The 14191-nt window shown below is 35.3% G+C and overlaps 1 protein-coding gene across 2 annotated transcripts in view; it reads right to left on the bottom strand.

Moving 5' to 3' along the window:
• Nucleotides 1-14191, bottom strand: part of LOC149218148 (uncharacterized) — a 185332-nt gene that overhangs the window by 84509 nt on the left and 86632 nt on the right. The gene's annotated exons all lie outside the window — the stretch shown is intronic.

Genomic DNA, 14191 nt, shown 5'->3' with positions numbered 1-14191 from the left:
AGAATGTGTGAGTGATGATGCCAAATGAGGTGAAAGGTCACTTGTATTTATACAAGTCATTGAGGGTGAAGTGAGACATCCATTGGGCTTTCTGAGCCTACATGATAATGTGGCCGACCTTGACAATTTGCACGTCTAGGCATAAATTCAAAATCACACTTCTGCTTGTCCAAATGAGATGATCTTTATATCAATCTTGGTCCTCTTGAAAAGAGGAATCTACTACAATCATCATCTCCATCAAATGAGCTGTCCCAAGGTGGAATTTAGCCCTAGTTGCCAATTTTAACAAAGGCCGCTCACTCATTCAAGGAAAATAAGCGAGATCGAGGAGGTCATTCAAGGTTCCAAGCATTCCTAAAATTATTCCAAGCCAAATCAAGAGAGAATCCAAGGGAATGTTGCATTCTCAAGGAAACTTTATTTCTTCTATGATTGATGTCACTTTATTTATTGAGGGTTTTATAACCAATTTTTGAGCTTGGAAAGTCATCGCATGCCTCATGGAAGTACTGTTACTTATAATATAGGCATGGGCCTTCATTTAAGGCATATCTTGAAAGACATTAAGCATTATTTGAACCTTTATTGGAGCAATTTTTTAGGAGTCGTCCATCTTCCTAGCCGTTTGAGCCTTCTACATGGTCAAATGAAGTCATTGGAGCACCAAACAATGGAGAAAAATTCAACGAACATTACCATGCAATCACAAGTGGAACGTTTTGTCATCTAGGGCCAAAATGGCCCTACTTAGCCACATTGATTTAGCATTTGTCTCTATTGGGATTTTATTCAATGTAATTTTGAAAAATTAATCTTTGACTTAGCCTCCAAGCATTTCGTAGATGACAAGTCGCTTAATTTGTGGAAGAATAAAGAATAATTTTTTGAAGAGCCTCATCTATAAATTAAAGCCTTCTCCTTCCTGGAAAATCATCGTGAACTTGTTGAGATATCAAATAAAATATAAAAAATTTCATGAGACAAAAGGGTTTACACGTGAATTTTCTTCTCTCGCTTGGTTTATCTAAAACATTCAAAGGCAATTTGTGGAGCATATCAAAGTCACTACAAGGCTAAGGAAATCAATTCATTAAGGCTTGAAAGAGGAAGGTCTAGGGGTCTATCTCACATCATTCTCTTAAGTCATACAAGGTATTGTTATTCTCTCTTGGGATATGTCTAGCACTCCCCTTGAGGGTAAGTAATCTCATCTTGTATAATTATTTATGTCCTTGGCTAGAGGATTTGTTCTATAGGAAGCCCTCCTAGTAGAATTTTGGTTCCATTTTTTGCCCTATCTTGATTCTAGGGTCGTATCCTTCATGTCCCACCTAATATCAAGACCTCAAGCATTGTGATACCAAATCTAAAAGTGGACATAATTTCATGTCCTTGACTCTTGTTGAAAAAGGATCATACCCTTAATTCAACAATTTACAATCAAAACTCTTTCCAAAATATTTTCAAAATTTATTGTAATTTTGTAAATTTGTATTTAGAATTAAATATAATAAAACCTCAAAAATTATATATTCCAAAAATTTCATATAAGAAAATACAAAAACATATTTTAATAGTGAATTTATTCATTAGTTATGGCTTAATTTGCATCAATTGATCATCTTCATGGATAAACCACTACAAATTCACATTTTGGTAGCCCTAGAAGTCCTAAGGTTGTACAGCACCCTTTGTTTTGCCTTATATTGTTGTTCCAACATTACTTTTAAGTGTTTCAAGGCGTTCTATAGGTTCTGAAAATTATTTACAACAATCGGAAGCAATTAGATGCAAACCCTTGCATTGGGATACATGAAACTCTAAGCACAAATATTTTGTATCCTTATAATTGACATGAATGTGTTTCCATTGAATATTCGTTCTCTTCAAATCATATATCGGTTGTCCAAATCAGTTTGCAGGTCTGATCATCCATTTGGACTAAGTAGTTAATTTGCAGATTGATTATCTTTTCAACTACTCATCTAAATTTGGTTTTCATGTGCTCATTCAAAAGGATTTTCAAAGTAATAATACTTGCAACCAAGTTCCTTGAGTTTCAGGGCCACCAAGAGCAAGTTTTGAACCCTTGAAGTGACCACCTACTTGTCGTCCTTGCACAATCTTCAGAAATTGCAAAAATTGTAGGTTTGAACAAGAGAGTTTATCTCCTTCTTACAGTCACAAAAATTTGGTATAACACTACCAAATAATTTCCTATTGTGGTAAGAAGGCCCAATACTCAATTCGAGATACTTTCCAAGTTTATTTCATTGATCCATTTTCACTGATAGTCTGCAATATAGTTATGTTGTTACATCTTTTATCATATCAGATTTTGTTACTAAATTGACTCCTACCTCTTCCATATACGTTTACTTGACCACTGGTGTACTTACACTTTTGGTTGAGTGTGTGTTTAAACTTTATAGCAATACCAACCTTGGTGTTTTGTAGGAGTTAACTTAAAGTGGGAGGAATACTCTAAGGTGACAGTGGGTGTGTTCTAATAGTGCTTACCATTTAGCAAGCTTTGTTGAACCTTGCCATCCTTCTAGTTTGAGTGGTAACGGCTCCTAGGGAGATTTGAAGATTTTCAACATTAAGCAAAAGTGGGGTCAATTTTTAGGACCAAAGCCATTTCCTTGATCAAAACCATCCATAGCGACTTAAGGAAATAATTACTTCAAACTCTGACAAGAGTTGAGACTCCAAGGGCACAAATACTATCAGAAGAACCATCAAATTCAAAAAATACTTCTTTTATTTTCTATAGTTAGTATAGGAAATTCACTTGTTTGTTTTTATTTTTACATCTATTTAGCAAGTTATACTCTTGAAAAAATGTGTCAAAACTGTTAGATCTAATCAAGATTTGATATAAGTCTTCATTACTCTGTATTTTACACTTGTATCTAGCATATGTGTTGCAGATTTGCAAGCATACAAGGTTTTACTTCACTGAATCTGCAATTTACAGCCACTTATAGCAAGTTCTACAAGTTTCCAAGTAAGTTATCTCACCCTAGAACTCACATATAGGTCTAAATTGTTTCCTAGATCATATATTTATCATTTAGAGCCCTTTTTATTCAATTTCCAGCCAATTTTAATGCATAAATCAGATGTGGAATTTTCAAAGTGCATAAACATATTTTTCTTTAATTCATAATTACAAGATTCAATTTCCAACTAGTTGGATATTGAGTTCTCCGTCACTATTGGAAGAGGGAATGCCTCTCCATAAACCCTCTTAACTTTCCACTCCCTAGACTAGCCCTCTAGTAGTGTTTTCACACTAGTTGGGTGGTTGTTAAGACTAGATCAAATTGTTGTGCCTGCATTTTACACAAACTTTTCAGTTTGTCATACAGGACAGAGAGTTGTTTTCAACCATATCTCCTCAATCAGTCACTTAAACTGAAAGATTTTTGTATTTTTGGTTAATATTTTCAGAGTAGGCCAAAATCCATAGGTTGCATGCTATTATTTTATTGAGTTTTGGCTATACTAATATTTGTTGTTTAGAATTCTGCTACTACAATGACAAATTTTATAGAAAGGAGGCAAGTACAAAGTGAACACTTGCCCCCTTTTGACTCAAGGCACTGGTCATGTACCAAAGTTGTTGGGGATTATTTAAGAACTCCTCCCTTGGTTGTTTAGGAGGTGTTGGGCCTAAATAGTGAGCGCCTCAACAGTCACAATGGGTCCTTGCTCTGTGTTTATTCATCTAGCAAAGTTTATTGGACCTTAGCAACATTGCTAAGATGATCCGTAACATGCCCCACACACGCCACACAAGCATGTTGTACCACCCCACACATGCCATATGGACATTGAAACATGTACAGATGCTAAAACACAAGGTTTAGTGCCTTAAACGCATTTCAGTCACAACCAAACATCTTTTAGGGTTATGGTACCAAAACACAGCTAGTATGTGGGGGTCCCACATTTCCTACAACTTAGAGGTAAACATTCCTAAGCTTTCCTTTCACACAAATAAAGACCTGTATGAGTTTTCTCGTAATGCCTTTTGGTCTTGCAATGCCTCATTCACTCTGTGTGGATCCTGTTGCCCAGCCCAGCTTCAATTGTTTTGCATAACAGGTTTAATGCCCACATCCCATGGTTAATTGTTGATATAAACTTGAAATACAAATTGCAATTAAAACTCTAAAAGGCTACCACTAATTTTTTTTCACTTTCGCTTTTAGTTGATAAGAAATTCACAAGCAGGCACAAAAAAATTTGGACACTTATTTTTGGTTAACATGACCTTGGAGAAAACCCAAAGGAAAAACCAATTAGGAAGAGGGTTTTATTTGCTTTTATCTCAAAGAAAATTCTACATTATTAGTTGCAAAGTGGTACTTATCTCTCCCGTTTGATATTTTGCTATCTGGAAACTCGTGCCAAAGATCCAGCAATCTCTACATTGGAGTTTGTCCTACTATTAAGGTTCTCAGCCCTTGAAATTTGTGCCATTGTCCGACTTTTTTCCCTACGAAATTCATGCCAACAGTCAACAATTTCTCCTCGAATTTTGCACCCTCTACAAAAAATGTCCTCAAAATTTGAGCCACTGACCAACATTATTACATTAATTTTATGCCTTGAAAATAACACCCTCTAACATCACTTCAACTCCTTGAAACTCAAGCATGTACTTGCCTCGATTTTTGCATTGAAGCTAGTGTACCTCCCTCATACTACATCCATGTACTTGCTTGGGAATTCAGGCATTCTAACTTTGTTTCTCCTTTGACAAATAATGGCTATCTCAACCTTCACTCCTCTTCCTCTCCTCCTTCTTAGTCTCATAATGATGAGAAGGCCTATCCCTAGCATCAAGGACTAAAATTAGATCTCAACTCTCCTTGTTCAATGGTGGAGATCTAATCTCCCATCAACCCGCTCTTATGTTTCCCCCTTCAATAATGAGCCTCCCTAGTCACTTTAATCACTTTTTGTACCATGTACCTCTTTCTCATAAGGTCACTTTAAAAGCATAAATTCACATTAATATAATAGCGTACAATGTACGTTTAGAACCTCATAAAGTGACTAAAAAGTCAGAGGACTTTAATAACTCATAAAGTCACACTAAAAAGGTGGGTTCTCATGTTTTCCTAGGCTTAGGAAAAAGGCACTAGGAAACACCTCCTTGGTATCTTTTTCAACCTGGAGAATGTTAATATAGTTGAACAACTACTCTGGAAAAGCACTTTTTCCACTTCTAATGTGGAATTTTGATGTTAAAAGGTCAACAACACTCACTATGAGTGGGATCCTGAAATTCGCCATGCCTTTGAACTCCAAAAATGTTGTGGATTATTAGGAATAGCATGATACTAGGGGAAATATGTTAAGCATACGAACAGATTGCAACACAATTAACCACCGTGCTCAAGAAGAATGCCTTTGTCTACACAATGTCGCAAAGCAAGCCCCTTTTGCTTCAAAGGAAGCCCTGTGTACTACTTTGATCTAAGAAATGCCCAATTTCACTAAGATTTGTCTTGGAATCTAATCCTATTGCAAGAGGTCTTAGCGTCTTGATGGTAAAAGAGAGGTACACATTGGCATTCACCAAAAAACAATTATGTATCTAAAATTTGGGAAAGTCCACCTACGAGAAAGAGATGATGGTGATCCTTCATGCCATAGATACATGATGCCATACCTCAATAAGGATGCTCCTAGGTTAGGACGGATCATCATATAGCTTGAGGTACTTTTACAATAGTGATCGTCATCAATAAAGCAACACAAGTGGGTCAATAAGATGTTAGGTTATGATTACAAGATCATATACAAGGGTAAAGAAAATGGGATGGTTGATGCTTTGTCTCAAAAATGCGAGGAAGGATTCCTATTTGTCTAGAACAACGTAGCAAAGCAAGCCTTTTTTGCTTCAAAGGAAGCCCTTTGTACTATTTTGAACTAAGAAATACCCGATTTCACTGAGATTTTTGTCTTGGAATTTGATCCTCCTGCAAGAGGTCTTAGAGTCTTATTGGTAAATGAAAGGCACCCATTGGCATTCACCAATAAACAATTATGTATCCAAAATTTGGGAAAGTCTGCCTAGGAGAAAGAAATGACAGCGATCTCGCGTGTTGTAGATACATGATGCCTATACCTCAATAAGAGTCACTTCTAGATTAGGACGAATGATCACAGCTTGAACTTTGAAGTGTTTTTGGAATAGCGATGGTCATCACAAAGCAACACAAGTGGGTCACTTAGATGTTAGGTTATGATTACAAGATCATATACAAGGGTAACAAAAATAGGTTGGTTGATGCTTTGTCTCAAAAAATGTGAAGAAGCATCCACTATTTGTCTTATCCTTACTAGTACTAAATGAGCTTGAAGAGGTACAAGAAGAATGGATGGCCAATGACCCTATGGTCCAACTCATCCAACAACTTAAGCTAGCAACGAATCTACCATCATGGTGGTACTTGGTAACGTTCCCAAATATGCTCACTTTTGTGTTTTACTACTATTTACGCCATGCATAGTTGTCCAAGTCTGCATGGATCATTTTTTTAAATTACATGGCATGTCCATTTCCATTGTATTCCAGTGTACCGAATTGTAATCCCAACTTCATGGTAAAGTTCTAGTAGAGTTGTTCCAATGTACAAGGCACACACTTGAAAATGAGCACAACTTATCAACCCAAAGATATGGTCAAACGGTGTTTCTTAACAAGTGCCTAGAAACTTATTTTGCAATGTTTTACATAATATCAATAAAACCAATGGGTTCAGTAAACCACTCAATGTTGAAAGTTGAATGGTAATACAAGAACCACTTATTTTGGTGCTACAAAAATTTCACCATATGAAATTGTCTATGACCAAAAACCTCCCTTGGTGATTTCATATTTACTAGGCACATCCAAGGTTCAAGAAGTGGATCACACTTAAATATAACAACCATTATTCACACACTTAAGGACAACCTAGTTTTGGTCCATAATAGAGTGAAGCAACAAGGCAATCAAAATTGCAACAAGGCAATCAAAATTGTTCGAAGTGTTCAAGTGTTCTTTGGATTAGGGAATCAGGTGTTTCTTCATTTCCAATTGTACAAGCAAACCTCTCACAAGGACAAGGGCCACCAAAAGCTAATGCCAATGATCTATGGACCCTATCAAATACTCCATCACACTGAACAAGACGCTTAAAAATTGGCTCTTCCTACCCACTCTAAGATCCACCCAAACTTTGATGTGTCTTGTTTGAGGAAGGTTCTAGAACCGAATCGTTGACTACAAGCTAACCTTCCCGAAGTAGATCAAAATTATCCCATTTTATTATAGTCATAGGCAATACTAACCACAAGAAACATTGAAAACCAACACACTCTTCGGAAATTCTTGATACTGTGGAAGGGTACACAATCTAAAGACACAAACTAGGAACCAACACTGATTTTACAACACTTTCAAAATCTCCAACCTTGGGAAAAACAACACTTTCGAAGGGGGAGAGCATGTTTAATCCCTCCCTAAACCGCCCTACTTTAGCGTGCTTGGGAGTTAGTCAATTTTTCGACAGCACCATCTACTTTTAATAAGGCTCGTTAGGTATTTAATGAGTACTTGCTCAATGTAAAATGTTCATCTTTATTTATAAGGCCCACTAGGTAGTTGGATTATTGATGGGACCACAAGGAGCTAAGATTTTGCCAAGTAAGAAACAATTATAGTGCTAGACGATATTTATTGTTTTGCCAAGTATTTAGTGTATTAGATCCCTACTCAGTTGGAAGTTGCCCCATCTTAGAGCCCCGTGAAAATTGTTTTCTTTTCTGAACTTATCAAAGGCTTATATTTTGTGGGTTAATCATTGTCTCTTATTTACTTTTTTGCAGTTCATATCCACTGAATATTGCTCATATTTTACTATTTCTACTAGTTAAGTACATACACCTTTAAATTTATGCATATTGAAAAGATACAAGTGACTGCATAGAACATTTGCTTCATAGATTAAATATGCTTTTTCATCATATTCAAACCCTCTAGTTCATTGGTCTTAACTTCGTAAGCCAATGGGATAGGCACTGGTCTTGGTATATTCCACAACCCATCTTATTCTAGAGCAAACATCAAAAGCATCCATTTCTAGGGCACCCCCCTTACTGAAAAAGAACTGGACTAAAGTAAGTGAAAGAGTTGATAAGATAACAATAGCCAACCCTCCTCACAGCCCCTAGGGTTGCACTTGGTTAAGGCACATTGTAAAATTTTGAACTACAAGTTTGGGAGGTCACAAAGGTGTTATCACCTAAGATGTACACCTAGATGTGGGAAAAGTTTCCAACCCCACTAGGTATAGTGTTTTAAGGCACAACACTCAAAGTAGGAGTTGCCACATATTCCCTACTCACTTTGTTTAAGCTCTCTCCTAGGCAAGCTAAGGAAGGTACTCCCTAAAGATGGTTAGTAAAGGAAAACTTATTGAGAACAACAAGTTCTAGGAGACAAGAGCAAGGCAATTACCACTCTAAATAACTTATTTAAGGTTAATTATCAAGTAAGATTATTATTGAGCAATGTGGATATTTAAAGATAGATTCAATTAAATCAATATGACTTCCAAGAAGATATAGAATGAGAGAAGAGTGCCTTGTAAACAATGTTCAAATAGAAATAGAGATAATAGTTACTAGAATAGCAATGTTGCAAGACAAGCGTTACACAAGATATCAAGAGATTGTAAGTAATTGGAAATATGTGCAATAGAATTCAAATACAGTTTGCAAGGAAAAAAGCTTGTACTTCAAGAAAAGATAATTTAATGATGTTCAAAAGACAATGAGCATGACAGTGTTGATTACAAGAATATAAAGTAAAGCTTGCAAGTAAATAATTATCCCACAATTCCAATTACAATAACCAATTGAAATGCAAAAAAGACAATGTTAGATGAATGAATGCAAGGCTATACTATGTGAGATGCAAAGATCTTGGTTGATTTTAATTTATATTCCTAGACTATGGTGAATGCCTTCTCCTCAATTGTCAAAACTTGTCTTAGAACAAGGTTGTTGGAAGAAGTGTTGGGGAAGGAGGCTATGGCCTCATTAACGATACCTACCCAGGGCTTCTAGCAACCCAAGTGCCTTTGTTCCTACAAGGGACTGGGCCACAAGAGAATTGCAAGGTCACCTGTTTTAACCATTATTTAAGGGTCAAACTTCTTAAATTGGGTGGTGGAGAAGGTTGTTATGAAATTTCTATCAACCAGGGTATTTTTCAAGGATTCAAATATTTTTCCTATTTATGGTATTATAGGCGACTATTCTAGTGTGAAAATTCATACCTATAGGATGTATCATGTAGGTGAATATTCAATAAATAGCATTTAATTTACTATTAAAATTGATAATTTTTTGGCAAATATTATTCATTTAATCATATATATGTAAAAAGCAAATACTATTCATTTAACCATATATATGTAAAAATAGGCGAATTTTTAACCAAATGGGCGAATATTTTTTCAAAAATTGTCGAAAAAAAGCCAATTAGCAAAATTTCACCCCTAAAATTTCCCGTGCTACCAACCAAGCTTATGCTTGGAGGTAAATTTTAAGGATGCTTCAGTGAGATAAGATTATGACAAGATGCTTCAATAAATGAAATATAAATTCACTTATAATCAAGATTTATGATAACACTTAAAACACAAGATTATAGTTAGCTTATGACAATGATTTATGAAGCAAGTTAAGATTACTCAATGAAACAAGAGAAATGAAAAAGATGACAATTAGATCTAGATGTTAATACAATAACTCAAATGCCTTAATAGAAAAGTGCTTTGAATATGTTTCTTCACTTACAATATGTTATGACAAATTAAGCAAGTGAAAATATACAATGAAAGCACAAGTAAATGATGGCAAATGAGATTGCTAATAAGATCTAGTTAGAGAAATCAAAAAATTAGAGAGACTACTCAAATCTAAGATACAAGAGAGTTTAAGACAAGAATAGTCGAATCCAACTAGATCAAATAGTTAACAATAATGCCCAAATCCAACAATGACAAAGAAATGCAACTTCAAGAGATTAGGGCTAAAATGCAATGAAACTAACATAAATTCAATAAGATGCACTAAGATGAAAAGTTAGTCACTACCACAAGAAATCCTCCTTTTTAAATAAGGAGGTGGGATACCATGGGAATAAATCCAAAGTTCACCTAACGAAAAAATATTTTATTAAAAAATTACGAAGGGAACCCTTTAGACAAAAGAAAGGATTTAATGTCTCTAAGGAAGGTTTACAAAATAATAACTTGAATGGCAAATACCCTCTCCTTGAGATGTCAATATGAAAAGAGGAATTTTAAAAAGATATCGCATTAGATTATAATGAAAATTTCCTCAGTGATTTTAATTAATACTTCCAAAGATAATCGATTTGCTCCAAAAAATGACGTCCAAGCTCAAAAAGAGAGTATGCAAGGGATGGAGCAAGGTCAAAAAAAATTAAAGTCCAAATCCCCAAAAGAATCGATTCTCCATGACAAAAATATTTGCTTTCCTTGTGAATGGTTTTCGCTCAAATTCTAATTATGGAATCGCTTGCAGCTGAGGAGAATGGCTTAAAAAAATTGGCAAGCAGCTTCATTCAAAATTTCGACTTCAATCTGTTGGACATACAAGGGAAACTACTCTAAATTCTCAGATGCCTGCAACATTTATAGGGATAAGACAAAGTCTCCTTTTGCTCTCAGCCAAGCAAGGTAAAGAAAGCCCTCAAAGGCTCACTTATATGATTAATTTTTACAGAACTTATATGATCAATTGTTTTGATACCTTAAGGCCTTGCAGCCTCTAAAAATATTGATTCTTCTGCTAGACATCCAAGATCTGCAACATAGGAATTTTATGGCCTCTTTCGCTCTCGACTAGGAGAAAATAAGGCTCCAGATGTATGCAGCTTCCCTCAAGGATATTTAGAATCTAGTTCAAAGCTCCAAGCGGTTAATCTCTGCCAAAACACCCTTCAAAAAAAATTGCTTCACCTCCGCAAAAATATCAAGGATTAATTCGTTGACACCAGAGAAGAATCAAGTCCTAAAGAGCTTGCAGCTTGCCAAAGGAATTTCCAATAAATATATGAGCCACAAAAAAATATATATATAAATTTCAAAATCCCTTGCTTCAGTGAGCAGAAAGTCATCTTGGGCTTGCGGCTTCAACCAAAAATGTAAGTCTGCAAAACATGAAACCCCAAGTGAGATCCTTCAAATGATTTGAGAAAAATGTCACAATTTTTATTTTTTATAAAATTTGTAAATGAAGAAGCCTTCAAGAAGTTCGATTTAGAAGCAAGGAAGGCCCTCATTTTCTTCACAGCCTGAAGAGAGACTTCAAAGTTGATATACAGCGTCCAGAGAATGATGCTTTAGTTAACCCTAGCCGCTTAGGTAGAGAAAGAGTTTGGGATAAAAAATGATTTGCCTTTTTGATGACCAGTTAATCCACCTACAGGTAAGGTTTATCAAAGTTTTTCCAAGAGAAAAACCCAAAGATATACCAGATGAACAATAAAATATATACAAGGGTTAGAAAATATGTACGAAATTTATTTACAAAAATTTACAAGTGCTAGATCAAAGGAGTGTGAGTACAGCTCCGCTCCTTGATCAACCAATAACAAGCTCTATATTAGCAGGTCTATTCAATAAAAGCACGATAATTGAGAGAAGTAGATTAGAGATAGATAATTTCACGAGCTATGTCCAGGAAACCCCCTGCAAAAATTTGTTAGATAAGTCCTTGTTGGTAACCAAAGCAGGCTCTTCAGGTTCTATTGCTTGAGTAGTTGGTTAGTTCAACCAAGAACATCCCCAAGTGCTCAAAATCTGAATCACAAGAAGGTTTCTACACAGTTTAGACAAATAATTGTTAGATCTAAATGGGACTGGATAGTATAGTGAGATGGAAGTCTAGGGGTTTAGCCAAAAACCCACTAGATCTGCCCAAATCTAAAGTATTTCTCCAAGTCCAAATATCAGTCCAAGATAACTATACACTAATAAATCCACAAAGGCAAATAGAAATAACAATTAATAGCACCAGTAGAACATCTACACACATAAGATGAAATATGTTAGATAACAAAGAGCCAGACAGCACTACGAAATAGAGGCCTAGGAGTTCAACAGAAAACCCACCAGAGTCGCTACTTCTGCAGTGTTTCTCTAAACTCAAATACTAATGTAAGATACCTGTACAAATAGTAGATCCACAAATTGGCAAGTGAAATAACAAAATATTATTACCAGTAGAGCATTTAGAACACATTCAGAAAATATTTACCGTAGAGAGCTGAAGAGGAACACCACCATGAGTTGACCCCAAAGACAACATTATATTATTCAAAAAAATTGGGCTTCCAGAGCCAAGAGCTCGTTTACAGTAATCAGAGACTGACCAAAGATGGTTTACAATGAGCATGAGCTCAATTTATAGAAAAAAAGAGAGATCTAGATCCCTCTCCAAGTGAAAATGGCTATGTCCAACGAGTTGCACAATTTTGACTTAATCCCAGAATAAAATGGCTAGTTGCAAGCTTGATCCACGTCCAATTCATCTCATTCATTAATTTCCTGTGTTGATATTGAGAAAAGAATTTGATCCCCTTAATCAATGAGCTGGATGGACCACAAAAATATTTTTCTAATTTTCTTTCCTGGAAAAATCCCAATCAACTTAACCAACTTGGCCCAAAATTTTGATTTTCCTTGAAAATAATTCCTTTTGTGGACCAACGAAAATTTGTGGGACTTTTTCTTGCTTAAATCATGGAGATTCCTCAACTTTTTCCTTGATTCCTCGAGAAAGTTCACAACTTTTCTTAATTATTTTTCACTTGGACAGAAATTTTATTTTCTCAGTTCATTTTTCTGACTAATTTTGGCTATAATTATTTTACCATTTTTTACCAGAAAATGGTAATAATAAAAATTTGAGGGGATAGACATATTTTTCAACCCTCAAAATGTGTCTAAACAGAAAGTTGAGGTGTTGATATTTAATTTTGATTACTCATACCCCCATCATCTTCTATTACATTTTACATTTACATCAAAATAATTATTAAAATTTTGGTGTTGAGATTTAATTTTGATTACTCATAACCCCATCATCTTCTATTACATTTTACATTTACATCAAAATAATTATTAATATTTTGACCAGTGGGAAATTTTAAAATTAGACACTTAGATCCAACCAAATTCTGGAAGACTTTAGAAATGATCTAGTATGGAACTTTACATCGACTCTATACACTAGGACTTACTTAAGACTTCACAATCAAGCCCCACCCTAGTTTGGGGTATGTTTGGGAGAAAAACTCAACTAATTATTAAATGTTGAAAAACACAAATAATTAGCTGACGAAAAAAACTCACCAGAGTGAAACTCTCTAGCAAAATTCTTAAGCTTACCTAAGTGTGTTACATGGCTTTATATTCATCATACTAGAACATTTTTACAATGTCCACGACTCCACGCAAGGCTGCAGAGTTTGGGTTACATAACTCTGACAAATTGCTGAAAGGTGATGATGATTTTCTAGATTTTTGACTGCTCTGACCATGGAAAAAATGTACTCTGCATATAGGATGGTTGACACTTGAGTGGTCAACAAGAGGAAAAACTTCAATGTCTGAGACAAGAAACTAAAGACAAGAACTAAACATTAAAAATGAAGAAACAGCAGAATGTTCATAGCCAACAAAATACCAAACCAAGACAAAACTCCTCAATGGGCTACAGAGCTGCCCCAAAAACAAAAGGCAGTCATTGCAAAATTGAGCAAGACAATCTAGTAAAAAACCTTCTAAGCATTTTACAAGCAACAAAGACTTCTATTCAAGTTGACCATCGCCAAAATATTAACAAAAAGGCAAAGATAAAATTCAAATCTTATGATTTGCCTGAAGCTGGTGGCAAGCTAAAATTAACACACTTTCTCCCAACACCTTCACCCACATAGCATGGTTTTGCAACCACAACTCTTACTGGAAAATAGCTAAATTTCACATTGAAAGGAAACTCTCATGTAAGTAGGGAATTGCCTAATTGAGACCAATAAAAACTGCATATTACAACCAGTGCCCAACAAAGATTTTTTGGAGGA

The sequence above is a fragment of the Pinus tabuliformis genome, chromosome Q (assembly GCF_031772625.1).
Source record: "Pinus tabuliformis cultivar Carrire ecotype Pingquan chromosome Q, CPIR1, whole genome shotgun sequence".
Classification (NCBI taxonomy): domain Eukaryota; kingdom Viridiplantae; phylum Streptophyta; class Pinopsida; order Pinales; family Pinaceae; genus Pinus; species Pinus tabuliformis.
This window is presented reverse-complemented; position numbering and strand designations above follow the sequence as displayed.